The 26,713-nt window shown below is 45.5% G+C and overlaps 1 long non-coding RNA gene across 1 annotated transcript; it reads left to right on the top strand.

The window, feature by feature from the left end:
- The first annotated feature begins 11,679 nt into the window (after positions 1 to 11,679).
- On the top strand, positions 11,680 to 25,609 carry LOC115284361. The gene is made up of 2 exons (XR_003905170.1): positions 11,680 to 11,833; positions 25,306 to 25,609. It is a non-coding gene; the product is annotated as an uncharacterized LOC115284361 (long non-coding RNA).
- Positions 25,610 to 26,713: the final 1,104 nt, after the last annotated feature.

Raw genomic sequence — 26,713 nt, 5'->3', positions numbered from 1 at the left:
AGGCTTTGAGGAGGAAAGAAATAGCCTTTGCCCCAAAGCTACTTCCTCATCCTCACAGTGCCTGGGGTGCCACTATTGGAGTCCTCTCTCCAGATTCTGTATGATAACTGCATAGGTACACTCAAGTCACAGTGTTTCCAAAAGAAGTTACCCAGGACATCTCTTTGCCACGTCTATACAGCCACAGTGCTGTGTCTGGCACTGTGCTAGGTGCTGGTGAGACATAAGGTAGTAGGAGATATCCTTGGAATGCAACAAGTGATCACCAGAAATGTAAAACACACACACACACACACACACACACACACACACACACACACAATGTGGCAACTTGGAAAGGGGGAGAAAAGAATGCAGGGAGAAGTAAATTAGGAAGTACCTGTGAGAAGTGGAAGTGATGGAGAGAAGGGCTTCACCACAGCCCCAAGGGCCGGGGCTGTGACCTGGAAAGTGGCATCACTAAAATCACTGCTGCAAATGTTTCCCTTAAGCACAGAACATTGCTTAAGTAACTAAGTGCTAACCGAAGCCCTGTTTTTCCTCTGCCTTTCTAACGAGTTGGAGGCATCATGTGGTGGCCATGTATCCCTCCCTCTGATTCCCCCGCCTTGCAACTCTTTCAAATCTTTATCTTTCATTAGGGTTGGGGAGAGGAGGAGGGACTGGAAAAGAATGGAGGTCTTCCAGGTCTTAACTGGAATAAGCATTTTACATGTGTTTCCTTTCAACTTCACAACCACCCCGCGGACCTAAGTCAGTGATTTGCCAAGCTAGTTGGCTACGAAATGGCAGAGCCGGGATTCGAACTAAAACCGGGAAGCCTTAGGCACGGTGCTTTACAAAATGCGCCGCAGGGAGCAAGTGTTCTCTTCCTCCACCACTCCTCCACCCGCTTTCCCTCTGAACAGAAAGGAGGAAAGCAGGCGACAGGAACTAGATGGTCATCTGGCTGCGGAAGTTTCTGCAATGACCCCTGTAGCCTGCTACAGTGGGAGGGGACCTCGGAGTTTCCCGCGGGGCGCTAAGTGGCCAGGAGTGCAAAGCACCTTTGACGACTTTACCGCCCCCTGCTGCCGGTGGCTCCCCGGCCTTGCCATGGCTGCTGTTCTCCGGAGGGCTTGTGTGCTAAGAAAAAGCAAAACAAAACAAAAAACTCACCGATAGCCCAACAGCTGTCACGGGCTGGTGCGAGGCTGCAGATAACTCTACAAGATTTGGTGATAAAAACGGGAGGAAGGAACATATTTGACGCCCTACTATGTGTCCAGCGCGGGGTCAGTGATTTTTATGCAGAAAACCAGGTGCTTTGCACAATAGTGAGTTTTCCATTAAGAGAAGTCTTCAAGCTAGGATAGGACAGGTTTCGCAAAAAGCTTCTCTGCAGATCTGAACTCCTTATTTCTTGAAACCAATAAAGCCCTCCACCTTTAACAGTTGTCCACTCCCTCAGCGAGGGGAGGAAAAAGCACCTGCTGGGGGGCAGAGGTCAAGGAGGAGTAGGGGTTTGGGGAGGGTACTGGAGGAGGAGCCTCGCGGGGGGTCGACTGTACTCCGAAGCAGGGTCTCCGCCGAGCCCTAGCGCTCGCCACCCACCGGCGGATTTCCCCCGTCCTTCCAGTTTTCCGGGGGTTGCGACTGGACCCCGCCAGGACCCAACTCACTCTCTTTGCTTGGGAATGGGGAACAGGCGCGTTAGGGGGGCAACACCTCAGGTCAAAGGGAAAAGAGCGTCTGTGCCTGCACCGCCTCTCCGCCCATCCCCCCTCGTTTCTTCCCCTCCTCCCCTCCTCGCCCCCTTCTCTTCCGCCGGGAGGGAAGGAGGGGGCGGGCTGTGTGTGTATGTATGTATGCATGTACGCGTGTGTGCGCGCGCGCGGGTGCGGTACGTCCGTGTGTGCGTTCAGTATGTTGCCGGGTGTGGGGTGTGTGAGCGCGGCGCATGTTTTAGCCCGAGTGCTTGGTGTGGAGTGTATTTGGTTTGCGCTCAAACATGGAGCGTGTGTCCGTGTGTGCACGCCTGTAGGTTGCACGTTTCTGCCTGATTATAGTGTGACTATGTGGGTGCGATCTGAATATGGGTGTGTTCGATGTATGGTTTCTGCCGGGGTTTGTGGTCTTGCTGTGGTGAGTGTGTATGTGTGTGCAGTGTGCAAATGTGTGTGCCTGCTGAAGCTCATGTGTATATGTGTGTGTGTTTGGTGTGTATTTTCCTTTAGATGTGCCGTGCCAATGTGAGTTTACCGGTGGTGTTTCTTGTGGTTTATAGTGTGTGAGTGAGTTCATGAGCGACGTGTCTTTATGTGAGCCTTTAACGTGTGTGTGTTCAAAGGTTCTTGTGCGTGAAGGTGGAAGGTGTGTGTGACATTGGCTGTGATAGGTTCATGTGTGTGGTGGGGCCGCAAGTGGCTAGTGTATGTGCTCAGATGGAGGGTTGGATACCGTGTGTATTTTGGAGTGGGGTCGCCGCCTGTGTGTACGGATACGGTGTGTGAGAGAACAGAGCTGTCTAAAGAAGCCAAGTGACAGTGTGCTTCGTGGTTTTTTTTAATTGTGAGTGTGGTGTGTGGCACCAGGACTGGGACGAGGAAAGCGGTAGGGGCCCGCGACCCGAGCAGAGTCGCCCCGCTTGCCTGATCTGCCCCGTCTGTGTTCGCCTGTCCCTCGCTGGTGCTGTGCGCTCAAGGCCCGCCGGGGCCGGTGTGAGCTTACCTGGCTGCTTAAAGGACGAAGAGGAGGGCGCTGCACGTGATTGGCCAGGTAGGGAGCCTAGGCGCGGTGCCGGGGCTGGTGGGAGTAAACTGGGGAGCTTCTTGGTCACTCACCGGACACCCCTTTCCCCCGGAGATCCCAACCCTTGCCTAGCTGAGCCCATCTATTGGCTCTGGGCCTGGCTGTTTCACACCTCCTTGGCTTTGTGTGGGCAGATCTAGTTGCCTGGAATCCCTTTCCCCCTGGGCCTCATGACAAACTCCTACTTATTTTTTTTTAAGATATAACTTAAGAATCACAAAACTTTCTGTCTTCTGTACCTCTCCCTCCCTTGAGCCACCATAGTTAACACTCTTTATAATTCTCATGACATGATCATACATAACTGCAATTATTGGCTTCTCCTTTTAAACTCTGATCTCCTGCAGATAATGCCTGGTATAGAGTAAGAGTAACGGTAGTGATCATAATAATAATGTTACCATTCATTAAACATTTACTGTGCATCAGGCTTTGGACTATGTGCTCTTACATGCATCACCTCGTTGGGTCCTTACAATGACCCTGTGAGGTAGGTGGAGCTATGATTGTGGCTATTTTACACCTCACACATCAAGCTCAGAGTAGTTAAGTAACTTCCCAGGGTCACCCAGCCAGAGGGAGGCAGAACTGGTATTTAAACACAGGTTTGCTGTGCTCCCTAAACCTTTCTTCTATTCCTGGCAGCCATACCAAGGGTTCCCTGATCCTTGCTCAGCACTGAAGTCTCTATCAAACGGTATCATTTCCCAAAAATCTTTCCTTTGAGTTTTCTAACATCACCAGGAGTGCTCAGCATAAGGACTTTCTTTGTCTCTTCAACAGCTGATACCTTCTCCACCTAATTACCTGCTTTGTTGGCACCTCAAAATCTTTAATTGCTCTAGGCTCATCAGCACCTCACCAGCTCCAGTTCTGGGAGCTCTCCTTAGGCTGGTGCTGAAAGAAAGATCAGAGAATGAGTGTTTTCTGGCCATGGGGTCTTGGGAATTGGGCATGGAGGAGGATGGAGGCGAGGGGATAGGATGGAGTGAAGGAATAATTTCACAGCTTCCCCAGACCCATTTTTAAGGCATTACCACCAGAAATTGGTATGCAGTAAATTTCAAGCAGGACAGTCATCTCCATATCAAGCCGCACATAGAGAAACAAGCAGACCACTCCCCCCCAGGAAAAGGTTCCTGAATGGCACCATTTTGTATTACTCAATTTTGGAGGGGGGAGCACTGTACTTGCCTAATGGGGCTCACACTGCTCTAATGCCTTCCGACTAGCCTCATATGAGAAATCCAAATTAAAACAATACATTGCATTTGGGTGAAACACATTTATGGAGGGGGGTGTCAGGCTAGTCATGGCTTTCAGCTCAGCCCCCAGGGAACCAGCCTAGACTCCTGCAAAGAGGTCAGGGGGTGGATAGAGAGGGACACTTCAGCTGTGGTGAGTCACTTCACCACTATTTAGGGGGGAAAGCGAGAAGCACGATTTAAATTGCTACTGTTATTATTGTGCCCTTTCAACTGGCACAAATGAGCCTGGTGTGCGGCAGAAAAGCAGCTGGAACATCCATAAAGCTTCCTCCCAGCTGGGCCTGGGTCAGCACCTCATCCTGGGTGGGCAGAAAAAGCTTTGCCTAAACTAATATGTAGCCAGAAAGTGTCCTTTTGAAAAAAGGAGGGGGAAGATAGAGGAGCCAGTCTAAGGCATGCAGGACATAGACCAGCTGAAGCCCTCTGGTAAGTTCATACAAGCAGTTCATGCAAACTTGGTGTCTCCCAGCATCTGGTCTCAGGCATTTGGCTTTCTTGCGGCTGTGGGCCAGTCTGACACCTCTGAATATACCAGCTTCACTTTTACTTCCTTAGAGTCACTCCTATATGGCCTCTTTTCTAAGGCTCTTTTCCTGCCTCTTATCCCAACACACACACACACACACACACACACACACACACACACACACACACACTACTTGGAGCTTAAAATCCCCCAATATACATCTCTCTCTCACTCTTTGGAGTTCATAACACGAGATTACATGGGGAATTGTAAAGGCGGAAAAATGAATTAATAATCCCCATTATTTTCAAATGTAAAGAGAAATTTGCTTGTTTTCATCCTAACAACAAGAACCTGTAGTGGCAAGGTACAAATGTGAATTTTATTGTGGAGAAGGATCTCGGTTTTCCCATGAGAGTAAAGCCCTTTAAAGATGAGAATCTTTGTTTTTGTTTTTGTTTCTGTTTTCCCATGGGGCCAGAGGAGCTTTGGAGTGAGACAGCTTTGCGTTTTTGGGCCAGATCCAACACTTACTTGCTGTGTGATCTTGGGAAGGTTACTTCATCTCTCTGATTCCCAGTTTTTTCATCTGTAAATTGGAGATGTTAACACCTGCTTTAGAAATGCTCAGATGACTGAAAGAGGTAAAATATAGAAAACGCCAGCCAAATACCTAACATGCACAGTAGATGATCAAGAAAAGGTTAATTCCCTCCCTCACTGTACTCCCCCCACCCTTATCACATATCTCAGAATGCCTCAACCACTTTGTTCAGAGACTGAAGCCGACTGACTGACTTGCCAATTTTCCTCATTACTGGTGTGTCTGACACTCTTGAAATAGCCCCTCTTCTTTTAGGACAATGTTTTGATCAGCCTAATGCAGCCCGGGAAGAACTGAACCCTTAGTCCAATTCTCACTCTGTGGTTTCTCCTGGCAGTGTTAATGAGACCAATGTTTCAGTTATAATACTCCATCCAGGAAAGTTTCAAACTACCTGCCCAGTGTCTGGACTCCCCACCCCCCCCGGCCAGTTATGGCCTCAATTCCCAAACCCTGACTGCAGAACCAGTCCTGACCTGTCTCCCCAATATGTGCCATTGTACTCAAGAGAATGACAGCGTGATTATTTCCTGGCCAAACTGTACCCAGGACTTCTGTTTTGTTTTGTTTATTCACCTCTACCTTAGGCATTAAAAAAGGTTTCAAAGGCCACCAAGGTTGGGAGGTAGATGGGGTGACAAGTAGAGAGATGATGGGATGGGTATTTTTCTGAGATACATTTTGCAGCACCTAAAATACAGCTCCAATTCGTTGTTTATCTGTTTGCAGTTAAAGGAAAGTAAAATCTACCCTTTGCCAAAAATGGTAAGGTCAGAGAAGACCCCAATCTGTGTCCTTTCCTCCCTGATACTATTGTCTCCCTCTAGAGACAAAAGCAAGTCACTACAAGCTAAAGCTGCATTTAAGCGGGGATTGGTAGGGGAAGATGGTGAAAAATTGAGGGTAGGGGGTGGATATAATCACAGGGAGGGATAAAGAGACTACATAGAAGAGAAGCATTGCTATTCCAGGTCGAAAATGCTCTGAGAGCTGGGCTTCAGGTGTTCCCTGTCTCTGCAAGATGCCTTCAACTACGCCCTTGCCCTCACCTCTCTTAACACATCCTGCATGCTGCCCTCACTGACCCTAGACTCCATCATGCAAGATAATCTATTCCTGAGTCCCTCTGAGGGTTTAGGAATTTAGAAAAAATTTCTCCAGCTCCTAACCATCTCTGCTTCTGAAGAGACCAGGTAGCCTCCTCACCTTTGAGGAGGGAAGTGACAGGAGTAACAATGAAAGTTCAGCCTTACCACATCTCTGCTGAAGCAGGGGTTTAGGGTTGGCCTTGGCCAATTTAGTAAGCTTTCCTGAGTTCAGGAACCTACCAGTTGCCGGGTATTGAGTGCCCATCCCGAGGAAGCTGCGTGGTGGTTTTTCAAGAGGTGTATTTGAGACGTGGCAGTAGCTGCCAAGGCTCATCAAACATGCCATCTACCTACTTCTGCTGATACATGGGAGAACAAATGATACTGCCAGAAGGAAACAGAAATCATTTCCTAGTGACTCAGAGCCCCAGTGATGAGGACACAAGTGGTATTTGAATTGCATCTTCCAGTTGAAATGTTCATTTCTTCATAGAAAGGAATCTATAAGCAATCAAATAGATCAAAGACTAGAATTTGGACTCTGAGCAAGCGAACAGCATCAACATCCTCCTGACCACCTAGTAAGTGTCTGCTGTGTATCAGCGTAGTGCTAGGGGCTTTGCAAATGTTATGTCTTTTAATCTCACTCAACCTTTGAAATCACACTAAAAGGGGCTGTAATCCTTGCTCAGCCACTGTCTGGCAGTGAACAAGTTACTTAACTTCTCTGGGCTTTAGTCTTTAAAGGTAAGATAATAATACTTACCTCGGAGAGTTGTAAAGAATGTTAAATAAGATCATTTGTGTAAAGTGACTGGTATGTAGCAAATATTTGGAGAAGGAACAAAGGATACCTTTTTGATACCAGAACCATAGAAAATATGTAATGTAATTGACACTACCATATTATTATTATTATTATTATTATTATTAATAACCTGGAAATGTAGGTATTATTATATCATCTAAAGAGAGGTTAAATAACTTGCTCACAGCAACAAAAGCAGGCCTGAGCCTCAAACCACTGCTGCCTCTTCCCACCCAGTTTTAGAGGACATTTCATGATCACTGAGATGACCACATTTGGCTGACCTGCTCTAATCATTACATTCGAAATTTGAAGGAAGAAAATCTCTCGAATTAAACCACATATAGTAGGTTTCTAGATCACTGTATGGGCTATTTGCATATCATAGGCCTTGTATGACCCTTTTAAAAACATTTTTATTTTGAGAAATAAGTCAGGCAGCGAAGGACAGATACCATATGTTTTCACTCATAGGTCTAACCGGAGAAACCTAACAGAGGACCCTGGGGTGGGGAAGGGGGAAACAGAGTCGGGGAGAGGGAGGGAGGCAAATCATGAGAGACTCTTGAATACTGAAAAGGAACTGAGGGCTGAAGGGAGAGGAGGACAGGGGAAGAGGGTGATGGTCATGGAGGAGAGCACTTGTGGGGAAGAGCACTGGGTGTTATATGGAAACCAACTTGAAAACAAACTATATAAAAAATAAAAATAAAAAAATAAAAACATTTTTAAATTATAAGAGTAAGGTAAAAACAAACTTAATAACAATTTTAAGAAACAGAAAAAAATTACTATTATCCTACCAACTTAATAGGATCTCTTACTTTACCTCCTTGCTGAATTTTCTTTTAGTCTCTCAAAAGTGCATACATAACCCAATTATAATCATATTGCTTCCCACGTTGCTACATATTCTTCATAATCACCATCTTTATGGCTGTAGACTAGTCTAACAAGTGGTGTGTCATATAGTTTATTTAACCATTCCACTACCATTGGACATTTAGGTTGTCTTAATAGATAAGTGTGAAAAACGAAATGATGTTGCTTTCACCATTGCCATAATCATCCTCAGGGACCTGGTGTCCTGCTCTATCAATGCCCAATATGTTTTTAGTCATTTCATATTTAAGCTTGATGAATATCAAGCTCTATGGCTGGAGCCTGAGGTACGTTTTGTAAGGGTATTAGTTTCTGACAGTTTTCATCACACAGATTTTGTATTTTATCCTGAATTTAACCTAGGAATCTAAGCTCAAGAGCGCCACATTTTTTTTCTCCTACGGAGAAATGTCTTTGGAAGTGCAAACAAATGATTTACAAAAGAACTTCAGGAGGGAAGTCCAGCCATTGATGAATGGGGGTGGTAGTCTGATTGCATGACCAGGGGTGTGGGGTGTTGCTTTGGCAAACTTGCCCCAGCTCTGGAAAATAATCCTGTTACAGCTCAACCAGGCCTGGCCTTAGCAAATTGATTGGGTCCCATCTCCAAGAAAAGATCAAATTTGTATGTAAAGTGGGCCCCAGGGTCCCTTCAGCTTTAGAGTTTTGGCTGCTTTACAGAAGTACAACTGTCTGAGGCTAAATCCAATGCCCAAAGTGAACTGGAGAGAGAATTTCAAGTGGGTCAGTCATGCTGTCCCTTTCCCTGGGAAAGAAGACCTTTCTGGGCCACTGTTCTTCCCAGATTTCGATGATGCCTCAGCCAGATGTCTTCAGATGGTCATCCACTGTCTATTGTCACCCTCAAAAGATGGCTGTGACATACCAAGTATCTCCTGGGAAAGTGGAGGTTGGTGAATGAAAGAACATTTAGAATACTTCCCCCTCTCTTTCCAGTCAGTGGCCAGCTACATCCCCCCACTTCTGGCTCCAGAGGATTTCTGGAAGATATTTGAAGGGAGACATCCAGGACAATTATAGCCCTAGAGGATATCGATGGATACTCTCTAGTTGGCACAGCATTTGTGAGGGAGGGTTTGATGAATGAATTCTTACCTGGCTAAAAAACTGTACCCAAAGACTAGTTACTTATTTCAGAGGAGTGTTATGTGACTTAAGTGAGATCATACATGTAAAGGACTTTACCTAGGGCCAAGCATCTGGGAAACACTTCACATATATTGGCTGCTCTTGTATGAGTCACAGAGTTGGTGGGGCAGAGTGTGTCTCTGGCATACGTGGGGGTGCAGGTCTTACCAGACTGGAAATTCAGTAGCAAATCTAAGGTCTTGCACGGGTTCAAACACCAACAACTAAAATACAGAATGGAGACCCTGAAAAGAACTTAGGTTTGCTTAAAAAAATAAAAAAAGATAGGCTCAGTCGAAAGTACTTACAATATAAATAAGCTATTTGTATGAACTGTGTGGCATGTACATGGGATCTGTGTGTGGTGTGCTTACGTGTGATGTGGGCGTATTGTATTGTGTGTGAAAAGTACGTCATGCATGTGAAGTGTGTGTTTTTATGCATTCGTGATTTGTATGTGGGCATGTGTGGGTGTGGGAATGTGTATGTACGTGTGTAATTTATGACTACATATCTGTGCACCATGAGTGCAATGTGCGCTTCCAAATGAGGGAAAGTCAGCCATCCAGGACTATATTTACAAGGGCACAGCTGGAAATCCTTTTTTGGCCAGGTCACTAGGCATTCACAACTTGGAGCATGTTCAAAGAAGAGCAGCTAGATGCGGGTAGGAGCCATGCAGCCATGTCACATGTTAAACAGATGAAGGAACTGGGGAAGTTTAGACTGGGTAAGAACAGGACTAAGTGGGGGTGGGGAAACAGGAGGGCAGGCACTGTTCCCTTGGAAGGATCGTGAAGGTCGGCGCTGGGGCCAGAAAGACATAGATTTGGGTTTGGTTTAAGGAAAAGCCTTCAAATTCTAATAGACATAGATATCTTTAGATGGGGATGGGCTTCCTTGTGTGATACTAACCCCTTCCCAATTCATAAAGGAACCTTCATATCCTTGATCTCATTGGAGTCACACTGCAACCTTGCAGGCCAGGGAGGGGTGGAAGGGATCCTCTTACCCTTTTTTTAAGATAGGGTGCCTAAGCCGTAAGGCATTAAAAGGCATTCATAAAATTTCCCTGCCTTTTTATCAATTTACCGGGATCACATAAAGCTGAAAGAAAATACAGAACAAAAAACTAAATTTTCTGTGTGTATGCAGATCTCTTTCCTTCTCAGAGATCTTGTGACTTGCCAGAGACTGTACTTGAATTTACTAAGCAAGCTGCAGTCCCTTAGCAGCAGGTCAGACTCCTGGGATGGTTCTCAGCAGGGTGCTGGGGCTGACAAGAACTAAAAACAAGTTTTTGCTGAAATAAGTTGCTGAGGCCCACCATCTCTTTACCTCTCCTCCCCCGCCTGTGAGGGGGCAGAGGAAAGAGGAGACAGCCCCAGGTTTGGTCTACTGCTGGTGACCAATGACGCACTCTCACCAATATAGATTTTGGAGGTGGAGACTATAGAAGAACAGGTGGCAGTGGGGGCAGGTGGCAGACTGGAAGGGGTGGGGCTTATCAAAGGAGAGTGAAGGACAGTATGGGTGGGGGTCCTGGGAAATCGCAAAAAGAAAAAAAAAATCAGTCTCCTGAAACTTTAAGGTGGAAAAAAAAATCGGTTTCCAAAGCTTACTTTGTAGAAACAGTTCCAGGAAAGGGGTAAAATGCCGCCCACACGTTTTGATCTGTGCTGTGATCTTTGCACACCTATGCCCTCAACTCCACAGGGAAAGGGGAACTGCGCATTGATTTCAATCACCCAAGGAAAGACCCAGGCCAAAGACCGTAGGCCTCCGCTGCCAGGCAGTTTGGGGCAGTGGGCAGTTGGCAGGGCTTCAGCAGAACCAGGTTTGCTGCCAACTCCTTGTATGACCTTGGACAGGCCTTCACCGTCTCTGGGGTTCAGTGTCGCCATCTCTTAAATGAAGAGGTTGAATTCGACGACTCTAAGGGGGCCCATGTTGCTATTTCGTAGTTAAGACTGAGATGTGAGGAACAAGCTTAAGTCAAAAGGACCCCCGCCCCCGCCCCATCTTCGGAGTCCCCGCGCTCAGGCCGCCCTGCGCGGGATGTTCATCCTTGGGGCTCTAGGGGTCTTGGGTTGCGGGACGGCGCGTCGGGCCCCGGGGCTCCGCTGTCACCGGGCGCCCCCGAGCCAGCGACTCCGCCCACGCGCTAGCCCCGCGTCCGGCCGGGCCATTAGCGCGATTGCTCGCGGTTCCCGGCAAAGCTGGTGATTTATGCGGGGCCTCGACGGGGCAGTCCCTTGAGCCAGGAACAATTAGCTAAAAGCCAGCGGGAAGGGAGGCGAGGAGGCGGCGAGCCAAGCCCCAGGGCGCCCTGCGGGGTTGCAGCCGCCGGCGGCCCCGGGCCCGAGCACCCCAGCCCCCGGACTCGGTGGGCCCCACTCACCACGGCGGGGGCGGGGCTCAAAGGCCGAGGCGAAAAGGCAGTCCAGAATCCACGCCATGACCTGCGCCGAGCGCCGGCCGCTCGCAGCTGGCTTCCGCGCTGTCCCCGCACAGGGCCGCCCTAAGTAGCCCCTGGTGACCACGCCCTGAGCCGCACCCTGCACCCAGCTCAGAGTGTCTTGGTCACCGGACACCTCGGGCTTGTCACAAAGGGGGCAGGGCCTCAGGGGAGCCCCCCCCTCCTGCTGGAGGAGAGGCCGTTGGTCCTGCACCCCCTTCCCCCACGCAGAGGGAGGCCAAATCCCCGGGAGCTCGTTCCGAGGGCAGGACCCTGCCCCTAGCTCTGGGGCAGGGAGGGGAGACGCCAACTCAGACCCGGTGAGCCCCAAATCTGAGTGGGAGGGGAGGTCTCTGCCCTCGAGGAGCCCTCTGATCGGGCACATAAGAGCGAGCCTGTGCCCAGGAGCTGGAATTTGCAGGCGAGGTGGTGCACCTCTCCCAGAGAGCCTCAGATCTGAGGGGGAGGCTGAGACACATCGTCTCAGCCCTGAGGAGACCCAGTCTAGGTGGCAAATGGTGTCTGCCCCAGGAGCCCCGAATCGGAATGGGAGGAACTGCCTCAGCCCTTGGGAACCTCCTGTTTTAGGAGAGACATCACCTCAGCCCTAGGTAGCTCCAAATCTCATTTTAAGTCCCTCTTCCGTTCTACAGAACCAAGAATGTGAGTAGGAGAAAAGAGCTTTGTCCCCCAAGGAGACTGAAAGCTGAGAGTAATTTTACTGCCCTGTCCTGCAGATCCTTCAGGAAAGAGGGAGATGTTATGTTTCCTGGGGAACCTTTGTGTTTTAGAGGGTTGATCTCCAAGTGAGATGAAAGAAGTATGTATCAGTGTGGGGTGCCCCCAGTTGCCACTGACTTACAGATTCTGCTGCCTATACTTTTGCTCTAGGAACCAGCACAGGAGGGGCACCAACATTTATTTTTAGAAAGAATTTGATATTTGATATTTCAATGGAGGGTGGTACTTGTTGGATTTTATTACACTTCACCTATGACTTCATATATTTAAATTTTAAATACGTATGGGGGCACATGCTATGATGGGTTCAGTAGTAAACCAGCCCTGAGCTGCTTAAGTCCAGGGACCCAAATTAATTTCTCCCCCGATTAGCAGTTTTGGGCCTTGACTTAGTGCTTGTTTTTCTCCACTGGGAAAATGGGGCTCTGCAATCAAAATTCTAGTGAGGAGGTAGCAAGAAATATGAAAAATCCTCTTCCAACAACTCGACTGCTGGCCTGAGGAGTGGAAACTGCAATCACAGGTCCTTTGGGGAGAGTAGTTATTACATTTGTTTTGTTAACCTCTGATATTAGCATTAATGTGGCAAAAAGGGTGCATAAAATGGAAAAAAATCACCTGTACTTTTTCATGCAATTCTTAGCAAAATCAAGGCTGTAGTCAGAGTTTAGAGAGCTTCCTTCCACTCATTTGCCTGCCTTTCTGAGAAACATGGTCCCACTCTGCCTTTGCACCAATTTTAAAATCATTTCCGGGGCGCCTGGGTGGCTCAGTGAAGTGTCCGACTTCAGCTCAGGTCATGATCTCGCAGTTCATGGGTTTGGGCCCCAAGTCAGGCTCTGTGCTGACAGCTAGCTCAGAGCCTCGAGCTTGTCTTCAGATTCTGTGTGTCCCTCTCTTTCTGACCCTCTCCTGCTTGTGCTGTCTCTCTCTGTCTCTCAAAAATAAATTTTAAAAAAACAAAAAATTTTTTAAAAATCATTTCCAATTTTCTGTTTTCCAAAAGCAATCAAAGACAACAAACATTCACCAGACCTGCTCTTTTACCAATTTCTGCTGTACAAATACCCAGTCATCCAAGCCAAACAAGTCTGACATCTAGAAATGTCCAGTTTCAGACCCTGGATATTGAAATCTCGGCCTTATCTCTTCCCATGAGCTTATCCGCCACCAGCTTTTATCATGGTGTCAATGGATTTCTTTTTTTCCAGCTGAATGAGGTTTTTCCTTTTTTTTCTCTTTCTTTCGTTCTTTCTGTCTTTCTTTCTTTCTTTGGCTCCCTCATGGGGAGGCTGCCTGCCCAGTCCAATCCAATGGGGCTCAGTAACTGAAGTTTCTCTGCTTCCAGAATAGCTCTACTAGAGGTACAAACTGACAGCTATCCTTTGTTGCCTTTTTCTGCAAGAGATGTGATGTGGTAAAGGAACAAAGCTAGGGATGCTCACAGGCCTAGATTGGAAGCCCAATTCTGCTGTGTACGAGCTGTGTCATCTCAGGAAAATTACTTAGGAAGCCTCTCTGTGGCTTGGCTTTCCTCATCTGTAAAGTGGGGATATTAATAGTTGTGAAGGAGCTCCAGGCAAATCAAAGCCAACTCTTTTGAAAAAAAAAGAAAAGAAAAAGAGAAATATAAGTTCAGAATTTTCAAGAAAATGTACTTAGCAGTTGCGTTTGCAGTTCTCTTTCTCCCTTTCCTTTGATCCACCTCCTCTGCCATGTAATTACGGCTCAGTTTCCTTTGAAAGGCTTTACCCTCAATTCAATGTCACATACAAGGGGAATGCATTCATCTATCCAACTATCCATCCACTCGACAAATATTTATCAAATGTTCTCTATATTCAAGACATTGAACTATGTTTATAATGTCGATTCACTCAATGAATTATTGCACAATTATTTGTAATTGTATAATTTGAAAGCTCATGTTATATCCTGAGCAAAAGCTAATGATTATTTTAAATGAAAAATAATCAAAATGCAAAATGGGTGCACATTATTAATAAGCAGTACAAATAAATAATAAGCCTGTACATGGGGGAGGCTAAGAGAAAACACACCAAAATGTTAATATTGATAGTATTTAAGCAATGCAATTATGGGTAATTTTTAATTGTTTTGTTATTTCCATATTTTAGTATTTTCCAAGCTTTATTTAATAAACATATATTATTTCTGGAGTTAAAAGATACTACCTGTAGAAAAGAAACTCTGTAACCCTCTTTCTGCTGAAGAAAGGATAGGGAAATGACTGCTGCCTTCAGGTTGGGACTGTGTTATTGGTACAAGGCACTGGGGTTAGCTTTAGTGACCCAGAAAAAGCTGAAAGTTGGTCTGTGAGTAAAATGCAGGATGCCTTTCCTGTGTAGAGGCACATGGCCAGTTATGCTAACTCCCTCCCAAGAATGCAGAGGCCCTTAGCACTGGCTTGGCGCGGTCAGAAGCCTGTTTGCTTGGACCTGCAACCTCTCAACGTAAGGCACGTGCTCACAAGGAGCATGTCGGGTATATCTTCCCTCACTCTGACAGCCCAAGGCCTCTTCAGGGTCTCCTGTTGCAATTCCAATTAAGAGTCAGTCACCTTGCTCCTTACTTTAGGTCACTGTTTTACCATATTTTTATGGTAAACATATTTTTAACTGGAAAGAAGGCACAATGACAAAGTCGAGCTGAAGGCTTGTGGACTATGAGAGGGAAGGCTTCAAACCTTCTTATCGTTTTTCCTGAAGCTCAAAAGTACTTGTCACCCAGGCAACCAGTTGCTAATTAAATGGGATTCCAAGAATCAAAGCTTGTCATGAATCAGGGTTTCACAAAGTATGGCCCATTGGACCCGATGCATCAGAATCACTTTGGGTGTGTTTTTAACAATACAGATTCCCTGCTTCCACTCCAGACCTACTGAACAAGAATTTCTGGGCATGGGGACCAGAAAAGAGCATTTCTGGCAAACTCCCCACGGGGGCTCTTATATCCAATGAAATTAAAGCAACTCTAATATAGAGGAAAGAAGTCTTTCCCTGAAAACTCCTCAGCACTGTCTCCCCACGACACTCCAGCTACAAGCAACACTGGGGCAGCCATCTGCACAACTTGCTCCCTTTAACTCCACTCTACTGCCTTTTGGTGTGTGGGTAAATATGTAGAATGAAAAATTGAGCAAGCCTCAAAACTTGGAAAGGTCTAGTAGTATTGAAATGAGCATACTCCACAAAAGTCATCCATTTGGATTTTCTGAGAACCCTGGTGTATGTCTACATGGCATTTTTCAGTCTGCTTATCTCATTGAGACTCCCTACTTGTTGGGTTCCTCACATAATGCAAAGGCAGTTGAAGTGCAATGGGAAGAGCATGGCATTTAACGTTAAAATATCAGGAGTGAGACTGGATGAATGCAAGCAGGTCTGCTACCCAGCCTAAACCTGGGGCTCCTCCTCTATGAAATGGGGATCCCCATCCCCCCTGCTTACTTTCTTCAACAGGTTGTTATGAAGGGCTCTGCAATTTCAAGTGTGAGATGGCAGAGGACTCTACTTACAGGCTCGTGGATAGAATTGGCAGATTAGCAACCCTGTGTCCCAGCACCCCCTTTGAAGGAGTCCTCTGGTGTGCACAGGGATTGTTTGTGTTCTCTAAAAGGGACTATTAGCCTTAGGACCTCGGACTTTGCCTCTCTGCTTTTCTGTTTGGAAAAGATTTATCTGGGCTCACAGTAAACATAGCAGAATTATGGGGGGACCTTTTGAGACCTCTATGAACCTCAGAAAGGCCCGAGTTTCTTCACTTCCCAAATGGGATTGTACAAAGAAAACATGAAGTTCCTTTCTAGCTACTTAGCATTCCTAAGATACACTGCTTCCGTAGCACATTTTTCCTCCCATAACCCCATTGCTTCCAAACACTGTCATATAACCAAAGGCTGACAGGGTCCTGTCATCGTCTTTGCGAGGTAGAAATGGGAGAGAATTATTTCCATTTTTTAAGTTAGAAAAGGTGAGGCAAAAGACTGTAAGTGACTATCCCAAAGCCACCCAAGGAAAGAGAGATGACCCAAAGTGAGCCTCCGAATCTTGGCCCCTTACTACTGCTACCCCGTTCTTTTCCAGTACCTCTCACTAGATCGCAGGAGCTGTCTGTCAGTGTGCTGACACCACTCAGGAAAATGCAAGTTTCATCCTGACACCAGGAAGACAGAGCTACGATTACGCTTCAGTCCCCAAGGAGGCAGAGAAATTGCTTTTAGTTGACAAGTGCATCTCCCACACACGTACCCCCTCTGGTTGAATGAAAAGATAAAATCAAGTTAAAAATTCCAAATGCTCTCTTAATTTTGTAAAGCGTTTTTGCTCTTTGAGCTAGGGCTAGACAGGATGAGAGAATTTTCCAACTCTAGAAGTTTTGACAGGGTTGGGGGAGAATAGTAAGAAATAAGGGGGAGTATAGAAAAAAAATCAGAAGAAAAAAGTAGAGAAGAAATGCCATAATCAATAAGAGAAAATGGAGTTCTCTGAAATAAAGAACCAGAAAAAACTGGGGGAGGGGGTGTGTTTATGCCTTTGAAAAACAGCAACAGATGTGAGCCACTGAGATTTCCATTATAGATAAAAATTCTATGGCTTACATTAACAGGAATTTGGGAGCTAAGCAGGCAGACTGTCCACGTCCAGGTGTTAACAAAGACTTCCAGGCCCAGGGAAATATCGCTTTTGGCTTCACTTGCTCAGAAGTTCATCTCTGCAAATCACTTGCCCTTACATGTCTAAGTGTGGCAGTTCCTGGTGTGTTCTCATCATCTGGAAAGACAGAGACTAGCACAATCCCCATTGTATAGATGAAGAAACGTAAGCTCAAGGAAGGGAAGTTACTTGCCCAAGGTCATTTTGCTTCTCTTTCTTTCTTTCTTTCTTTCTTTCTTTCTTTCTTTCTTTCTTTTTCTTTCCTTTTCTTTTCTTTCTTTTTTTTTTTTTTGAGCTTATACTTGAGCCACTGTTTGTGCCTCCTTCTTTTGTGCTTAGCTTCTTCTCGCACTACCTATATCCAGACTGAAATCTGGTCTTTAGTCCTCATCTATACTTTCTGTCTCCCTTTAGACTCCAGAGACTGGAGACTTCCCCCTAGCTGAGAATTTCAGAGCCCTTAAAAAAGCTTCCCAGCTAAGTACATCCTTATTCTTAGGAGCTGTATGCTGAGGTATTTAAGAGGAAAGTGTCATGATACCTGAAATACACTCTCGGAGTGAGAATAGGAGTGAGAGCAAGAAAGAGTGTGAGAGAGAGAGGAAAGAGCATGCAAACATAGCAAGTTATTAATGAAGGTATGTATAAGTATTTATGTACCATTCTTTCAATTTTACTGTGTGATAAAAAATTTGAAAATACAGACTTGGGGGGAATCTCTCCACGTAAGTGGCCATCTTATCTGCCTATGGTAAAATCTGGGGGTCAATGGCACATCCCCTCCCACAGGCTCCCACCTCAGGACTCCATCAAGATGGCCTAGCCCCTAACACAGGACTATCTCAGCAAGAGAGGCAGGCTAGACCCATGAGTGGTTTTGATGTCTTAGATGGAGCTTGGATTCTGAGAAATGGCTGCGTGTGCTGAGTGGGAGTTAAGGGTGATGTATTTGGTAGCAAAGCAGCTAAATAGAAGGCCTAAAGAAGAAATCTTCACCAAAATTCTAATCAGAATTTTTCCAAAAGTGGATTTAAAAAAAAATCGGGGTTTGCTTACCAGGGCTGGAAGTGTCATTAGAGATAATCTAGTCCAACCTCCTCACCTCCAGGGCAGGGCACTGAGATTCAGGAAAGGAAAGTGACTTACCCAACATTGTCCAGCAAGTTAGTAGCTGAAATGTGGCTAGAAGCCAAGTGTCCAGTCTTCTAGTCCAGGGCTCGGTACATTATATCATTCTGCCATCCTGCCTTAGGTTCGTGGTCTCTTGAAAGGTCTGCTCATCCTAGGGCTTGCTCTCTTCAGACCAGCATGGCACTCAGGGGATTTGCAGTCAGTGAAAGTCCCTGCCGCTGGGAGCAGAGCCAGGCACCTGAAGATGGAACCTGTCACATCCCATTGGAATGACCTCCCTCTGAAACTGAGATGGGCCAGGCAGAATCTGGGAGCAGTACCTTGAAAGCAGAGTCAGACCAGTCCTGTGTGGCTGGTGCACCATGGACACTCGAGGCAGAGGAGGTCACAGAAAATGCTGAGGAGTTTCCCATCTTTCTTGGACCCCAAGTGATTTATTGATCATTTGCGGAGAAGCCACTCTGGTTCATTGGTGTAGCTGCCATTACCTTTGAGGAGGCAGGGTGGGGGGGTGGTGTTCTGCTTGCCACTTCCCCAGGTCTGTCTGCTCACAGGATTGGCTCATGGGACAGCTTAGCTGGACCCTCATGAGCCTGTCAGGATTAATGGCATTTGACTGTAGATCATGAGAAATCACATCAGTAGCTGTGGGTGGGGGTGAATTGAGCAAGTAGGAGGAGGGCAGAAGAGAGGAAGGGAGAAGAGCAAAAGGAGAGGGAGAAAAAGAGGAGGGAGAAGGGAAGAAAATGCAAGAAGGAATTCTCTGACATTTCTGAGCCTGTAGCTTCTCTCACTTTTAATCATCTCCTTTGTTAATTGCCATTTGTCAATGCAATAAGCCTTTTTCCACTGTAACTCAATCTTGAAACAACTCAGGTCTTAAAAAGGGACTCAGGGCTAGCCCCAGAGCCCTAATTTCCCCTAGTTAGTGAGTTGTTTGTACTTCTCTCCTGCATTCTTACCTTCCAGGTACTGTGAAAGCACTGGCCCCAGGACAAAAGATAGTAAGGGCTGACTTTATCTGCCAAGTTGCTTTGGGTCTTCAATCAACCCAAGGCCCCCCCTCTCCTGACTTCTGGGGCCCAGAACCCTCTTCTACTTCCAGCAACTCATGGCTTATAACTGCACTGCTTATCCACCCTCCAAATCCCAGGAGACTTGCCAGACTCTAAGCTAAGGGGTAAGCCAAGTAGGGGCCACCAGAGCTGTATCTGCCTAGGACCAGAGAGCAGCCTTGTTTGAGAGGAAGAGCCATAGCTGAAGACTAGGCTGTATTCAGAAAGTCCTTTTCTGGTCCTCAGTAGAAGAAACATTTGGCTAGATCACAGGATGGTGGATCCCGAGTGCCTTAGCAAATAACAGGAAAATTTGAGTAAGCCTATGAGTGACTGTGGCCTTGACTTTGTTTTCAAAAGAGGGCTCTGATTTGAGGAAGAAAATGGGGTAGAAAGAGACTGTGTGGCATTGGTATAGGTCATAGATGGAAGGCTGGGCTATGCTCTCAGGCCCAATTTCCTGGTAATGGGTCTACAGCTTCCTCCACCTTCCTAGGGAGAGATCAACCAGTATATCTACCCAAATTGCACATCTCACTGTCCTCAGAGATTGTCCCTCAAATCTACTCAATGGTAATGAGATGCTCTGAAATATATGGGGAAAAGGGTGGTGATATTAGCACCCAAGGCCAGGTTCAACGACTGAATGCCAAACCTTAGCCTCTCTGTTCTTTTGTCCTTCCCTCCTGCTTCAAAAAAAGAAAAACCCTCTCTGGGGCCTTCCTCACTGATGCTCAGCCCCTCCTATTGCTGCCCTCTCAACCACTAAAAGGCTTCTCACTTCCTTGTCCATCTAGCCTCTCCCCTTCCCCTGACTCCTTCTCTGTGCTTACACATATCTCAACCTTCCCTAGGAAACACAGTCTTTCCCTCACCCTTTCTTTACCTGCCCCTGGGTCTACAAAGCTTCTCAGATGGATGGTGTCTGCTGTCCATTCACTATTTTACTTCTTGCTACTCCACACCCCCTACCAAAAGCCCTCACTGGTTCTTACTTCTACACTCTGTGGCCTCTTGCCAGTTCTCAATCTTCTTGACCACATGGCAGCATTTGCTGCCCCATGATTTCTTAGTCCTTACTGATTGAAAGTCCCTCTTTCCTTAGCTGAACCTCCCAGACTGCTGCCAATTCATTATTCCTCTCTCTCTCTCACCTGCTTATTCATCTTCTTTTTCTCTGTGGGCTTCTTCCCTTAGTCCACACAGATATTCAGACTCTGCTATATGGCTTTGAGGATACTGTGCTATACTAGTGTTCTTATCAATGATTTCTCCTTATCTCTTTGCATTCACCTTAAATAGGAGAATCCGTCAAGGTCCCCTCCTTAATGCTCTGTTCTTGTGTGGAGGAGCTCATTCATTCCCAAGGCCCTGATCTCTGAGGTTACTCAACACCTAAAATGGTGTCCTCTGTATAGGAGACAATTAATGTTCACCTGACTGATTAACATTTGTTCACTGTCCCGCAACTTGTAAATAACAAATATTCCATAAAGGCTGGTTTTGGGAGTCTTACAGTTTATAAACATTCCCTGTCTATTTACCTAACTTCCTTCTTATTATAACCTGGTGTGGTTGGTTCTTTATCATTCCCATTTTTATAGAAGCGAGAAAGGGATTGGAGCTAACATTTGTTTTCTTGCCTCTTCTGTACCAAATGCCTTATATGCATATTAATTAATTTCTATAACAGCCCTGTGAAGTAGTTGTTCTTAGCTACATTTTACAGATGGGAAACCTAAAGCTCAAAGATATGTCTAAGATCTCAAGGAGTATATAATTTCCCTCCTCTGCTGTTTTGTTGTTCTGTAAATTTGATCATACCAAATTTAGTGAGCAATACTGGGGAGGCATATAAAAGGCATCACAGAGCGATATCATAATTATTATTTACCTATAAGTATATTTTTTGAGTTTGCATTCCAAGGAAATGTAATGTCAGGCATTTAAAGAGCTGAAAAGGAAAATAAAACCTTCTATTTCCAAATATTCCCTGCCTTTCCCTCTGCATATTATAATAATAGGACTGATTATTGCAAGATTACCATGTACCAGGCATTACCCTCAGTGCTTTACACAGGGCTACTATTATACCACAATTTATACGTAAGATAATTGTGCCTCATAAGAGTTAAGTAACTGGTTCGAGGACTCCTACTTAGTTTGTACGGTAATTAAAATTTTACGTCAGGTTTGTCTGACTCCAAAGTTAATGTTCTTTCAATGCCACCAAGTTGCATTTCCAAGAGGATAGGGAAACCGAGGCTCAAAGAGATTAAGTGACATCAAGTCTCCTGACTCTGTATCTTATATTTTTTCACTTTGCTCCAGCCACTTGTATCTCTTTGTTTAAGGGATTGCTTCGTATTGTCAATGATCTTTATATGTCTGTGGTCTATCTCCTCAACCACATTGTCAGCTCTGCCAAACCTCTTTAGATCCCCCACAGAGGGTTCTCATTAAATACTTGTCAATTGATAAGCACGGGGCTCTCTTCAGTTGAGAGAATTATTAATAAACCACCAGGCTTTGACAAAGCTCTTCTCATCTCCAAAGGAGTTGAGCCCTTGGTGCTTAGGAAATGTATCAATTCCTCGCCTTCCTGCAGTTGAAATCAGGAGCCCACACTCTCCGCCTCCACACAGCATCCATTCTCCAGGGAGCCTCAATAGCGTCAGAATATTTCACTGAAGGCTGAATTATGTGTGTGACGCTGGGAGGATAAGGTCCCTGTAAAGCGGGAGGAGAATGCAGGCTGTGATTCTGCGTGCAGGTGGACCCTGGGGATATTTCTTGCCTTCTGAGATGATGAGTCAACCTCTAGCAGCCACACTCCATAGAATGAGCTCTAAAGATTGATGGTTTCTGTTATTATTGAGACTATTAATAATCATTTTTACATTTATTTGTACAGCAAACTTCCATTTATGCTAAGGGCTTCTGCACAGGATTTCATTAGTTTTAGTTTGTACCGGCCTTCTGCAAAACCTTTTTGGCTTCAATATTCCCTGAAGAAAAAGTCCTCTGTCCAGCTTTTGAGGAAAGGAGTCACTCCAATAAACTAACAGCTGAGACCCTGAGAAGGGAAACACTAGCTGGCTGGAATTGAAGGCCAGCAACTGATTCTGCTAAACAACATGCTGCAGTCACGTATCTAGGGATTGTACACAGATCCTCCAAGCCATTCCTGTTTTTGCCTGTTTCCAGTTCCCTAGAACTAGCCCAGTCTCATCCCCACCCTCCCCACTGCTCACGCAGATACCTAGCTCTTTCTGCTATTAGAATTCACCCTTCAGTGTCCCTTCCCCCATCTATGGCCTCAGGGACACTTCTGTGAAAGCTGGCTCATCAATTATCTCCTCCCGTCTCCCAAACCAATTTTCTCATTCATTTGTATGAATACGCCCAGCATCCTACAAAGAGACAGGCAGTAGTAACAATCATAGCTAACACTCATAGAGCTTTTACTATGAGCCAGGCACTATATTAAGCACTTTACATGCATAATCTCTCTTCATCTTCATAACAGTCCTATGAGAAAACCTTATAAGGATTCCCATTTTATAGAGGAAGAAATTGAGGTTCTCAGTGAGTAAGCAACCTGCCCAAAGCCACACGGGTGGCTAATGCAGAATCAGGACTCACACCCAGGATTCAAACTCTCTGATAGTGAACTTCTTCACTTTATTGTCTCTCAGTATTGGCTTCCATTTTCCAGATAAGAACAGTTACACCCAGAGATCAGAAGACCATCTAGCTTTCAGAAGAAAGAGTCTCAGGAAGTCAGAAAAATAGAGTTTTCGTATTTCTGCCAGTAATAGGCTAAATGACTCTGGGTGAGTCACTTAAAAGCCCTTGCTTCTGAATTTTCAAGGGTCCACAGTGTGTGGGATTCAAAAGTGATGAGCCAAGGGAGGTTAATCTCTTCCAAATTTATAAAGCTTAAAAAGCAGCATGCAAACACAGAGTGTTCCTGATCATAATCCTTAACATTATTATTCCAGCCTATTCATCTACCAATGAACCTGGGATAGAGTTCTGGCTCTGCCCCTGGATTCTGGTGCCATTTAAGTGTCAAGACAAATGGTCTCAAGGAGTCGGGGTGATCCATTATCCGGATATGGATTATTTCTCAGGAGTAAATCGTTAGCCGTGTCTGGCAGCTGATGAATTCTCCCACCACACCTGGGGGCTCATTGCTCTGCATGGGACGTGCAGGGAATGCAAGCAGCAGCTGGAGTCACAGTATGACTCTGCAGACAGGATCCTGGGGGGCAGGGAACAAGGATGTTCGCATTAGATTCCACGAGGCAGCAAAGACCTCATCCACCCATAAATGAGAAGACAGATAATGAACCCACCCACTTACAGCCCAGTGCAGGGCAGAAAAAGACGACTTCTCTCTCCTGATGCTTGCAGCCTCCTTAGGGACAACAAACCACAAAAGAGACTGACAGATTCATATGCCAAGACCTACCAACAGAGAGATGAAAAGAATGGGCAACAAAAAGAGAAACCCGAGAAAACAAATGGAGAGAGACAAAGATAAAAAGAGACAGGGAAAGAGGGAGAGAAAAGGGAATAAAATAAAGACTACAAAAACAGACACATATGAAATAAGAGGAGAGTAAAAAAAGCAGAGAAACCCAGGAATGGGAACTAAGATGAAAGGGAGAGAGAAATAAAAACAGATTAAGAAAGAAGCAAAAAAAAAGGGGGGGGGGAAGAAAAATAAAAAAAGATGAGCAAAGAAAGAAAAGGTTTAAAAATTTTTTTTATGTTTTTATTTATTTTCAAGTAACACAGAGCGTGTCAGAGCATGAGTGGGGGAGGGTCAGAGAGAGAGGGAGACACAGAATGTGAAGCAGGCTCCAGGCCCCAAGCTGTCAGCAAAGAGCCCAACGTGGGGCTCAAACTCACGAACTGTGAGATCATGACTTGAGCCAAAATTGGAAGCCCAGCCAACTGAGCTACCCAGGTGCCCATAGAAAAGTATTTTTAAAAAAGGAAAATATATGGGTAAGAATAAATCTAGAGAGAAAATAAATAGAAGCAGAAGAAGAGAAAAGGAAAAAATATAATAAAAAATAAGAAAAGGCTCTAAAAAACTAGAACAATAAACCAGTAAGAGATAAAAAAAATAAAGAGTGAAAGAAAAGAAATGGAAGGAGGATGAAAGGGAAAAAAACAGATGAAGAAAGTAGAGAAATATGAAACATCAGGCTGAGGTCTTTAGTGCACTAGAAATGTCTTGTTTTTCTTCTTTTCCTATTTGTGTCTTTTTGCTGCTGTTGTGTGGTAGACATGATTTCAGTGTGATGCCTCTGGGCTCGTCTTAAGAATGGTCAGAGTCACCAGGCTTTCCTCCAAAGTCAGCTCCCTTCCTCCCACTTTCCCATTCACCATTCTTGTGGGGTAAAGTATTGAAGGCAGAAACAGAGAGGCAAAGAAAATTACCTACTGAAATAAACACGACAGACCCACAGTGCGGAGCACATAGAACACATGTGCGCACACACACACACACACGGGAGCTTGCACCCACATGAGTAAAATCGGACAGACCTAGAGGCATATTCTGAGGCAAATAGGTACACAGGTGCTGAAAGACTTGAGACTTAGGCAGGGACACACCCACAGAAGATAGGTGTCAGCAGAGCCAACCTGAACATAAGGGTAGGCATGGGCACGAACTGATAGGGAACTAGAAACAGTGCTGCAGAAGATGACCCAGAGGCATAGGAAAAGATGGCCACGTGAGCAGACAGGTGCAGAAGCAGAAACCAGCCAGGGTGCCAGGAAGAGTTTCCCCCTTAACCCTGCGCTTCCTTTCTCCTCTTTGCCTTCAGGAAGTACTCTAATAATGGGCATTTACCTCTCTGTGTCTCCTGCCCTCAGGATTTCCCTCTGGGCATTGTGACAGTTGGTAGAAATGTGTTTTATTTAAATAGAATCACTTCTGCTAACAAGTCTGTTAGTTACTGTTTCATCCTTTCAGGGACCAGATGTCCCTAACCAGTTTAAGTTGCCATATCCAAAAGGCCCCTTCAGGCATGGTTTTCAATGGTAAATTATCAGGTCCTGTTGCTAGGACAGATCTGGAGCCTGCCTTGACTCTTTCTCCAAGACTAGGACTTGAATCCCATGATCCTATTTAACTTTATTGGACTTTCTTTTTCTCCTCTGCAGTTTGAGACAGATGAGAGGTGGAAGCCAAGCCGGGAGATCTAATACCTGAACTTGAATGAGAGGAACACCAAAAGATTTCACTGGATAAAAGTGTTTCTTGCAAAAGAAAAGTTCGAAAACCTCAGGGTTACACAGGGCCAGATAAGTCCTAAGGGCCCTTTCAGCTCTGACATTCTAGGATTCTATGACTAAGATCTAATCCGTTCAAATCTAAATCCTCAGTAATTGGACAAACCTTCATTGAATTTGCCGAGCAAACATAGCATCAACTGTCTGCCCCAATAAATATTTAACTGTAGCCCCAGTTTATTGATTTTGTGCAGTCTCAATATTTCTTGGCACAGTTTCCGACACTGACTAGTAGACCCACAATGATGTGAAACATACAGGCTCAAGATGCCCTCCCGGGAAAGCCACAGATGGGTTTTGGTGTGTTCATCTGGTTTAGGCTGACACACAGACTGCACTACCCACTCTGGCCTGTGCCAGACACGTGGAGGGGTGAGATAGCTACCTTTGAAAGGGGCATAATGCTTGAGTGGGTGGATCAGGTTGGCTTAGAAGCTCAGGGATAGAGGCGCCTAGCTGGCTCAGTCAATAGAGCATGCCCCTCATAATCTCAGGGTTGAGTTTGAGCCCCACATTGGGGTAGATATTACTTTTTAAAAATCTTAAAAAACATAAAAGAAGCTCAAGGATACTGTTGCCAACTGATCATAAAGAGAAACTAAGTGAATGGGGCTTGCTTTGTGCAGCTCTACTTGATGATGGGAACATCCCTTAGAGCTTCTGTCTCACCATTTCTTCTACAGTGAGTGCTTTCTCCGAGCCAAGCTCTGTGTTACAGCTAGGGATACAAATATGAGCCAGATGCAGTCAAATATCTCTCAAATACAGGCATACTTCATTTTATTGAGCTTCACTTTATTGTGCTACAGAGACAGTATTTTTTTAATTAAAAAATTTTTAATGTTTTATTTATTTTTGAGAGAAAAAGAGAGACAGCATGAGCAGGGGAGTGTCAGAGAAAGAGGGAGACACAAAATCAGAAGACAGGCTCCAGGCTCTGAGCTAGCTAGCTGTCAGCACAGAGCCTGACCCGGGACTCAAACCCACGACCTGTGAGGTCATGACCTGAGCCGAAGTCGGACGCTTAACTGACTGAGCCACCCAGGTGCCCCAGAGACAGTGTATTCTTTTACAAATTGAAAGTTTGTGGCAACCCTGTGTTTAGAAAGTGCATCAGAACCATTGCTGTTGGAAACAACAGCATTTGCTCACCTCATGTCTCTGTGTCACATTTTGGTAACTCTCACAATACTTCAAACTTTTCATTATTTTACTTGTCATGGTGATCTGTGATCAATGATCTTTGACGTTACTGTTTTAATTATTTTGGGTAGCAGTT

Source organism: Suricata suricatta, chromosome X, assembly GCF_006229205.1.
Source record: "Suricata suricatta isolate VVHF042 chromosome X, meerkat_22Aug2017_6uvM2_HiC, whole genome shotgun sequence".
NCBI lineage: Eukaryota > Metazoa > Chordata > Mammalia > Carnivora > Herpestidae > Suricata > Suricata suricatta.
Note: the sequence above shows the minus strand (reverse complement) of the source record. Positions and strands in the feature narration are given on the sequence as shown.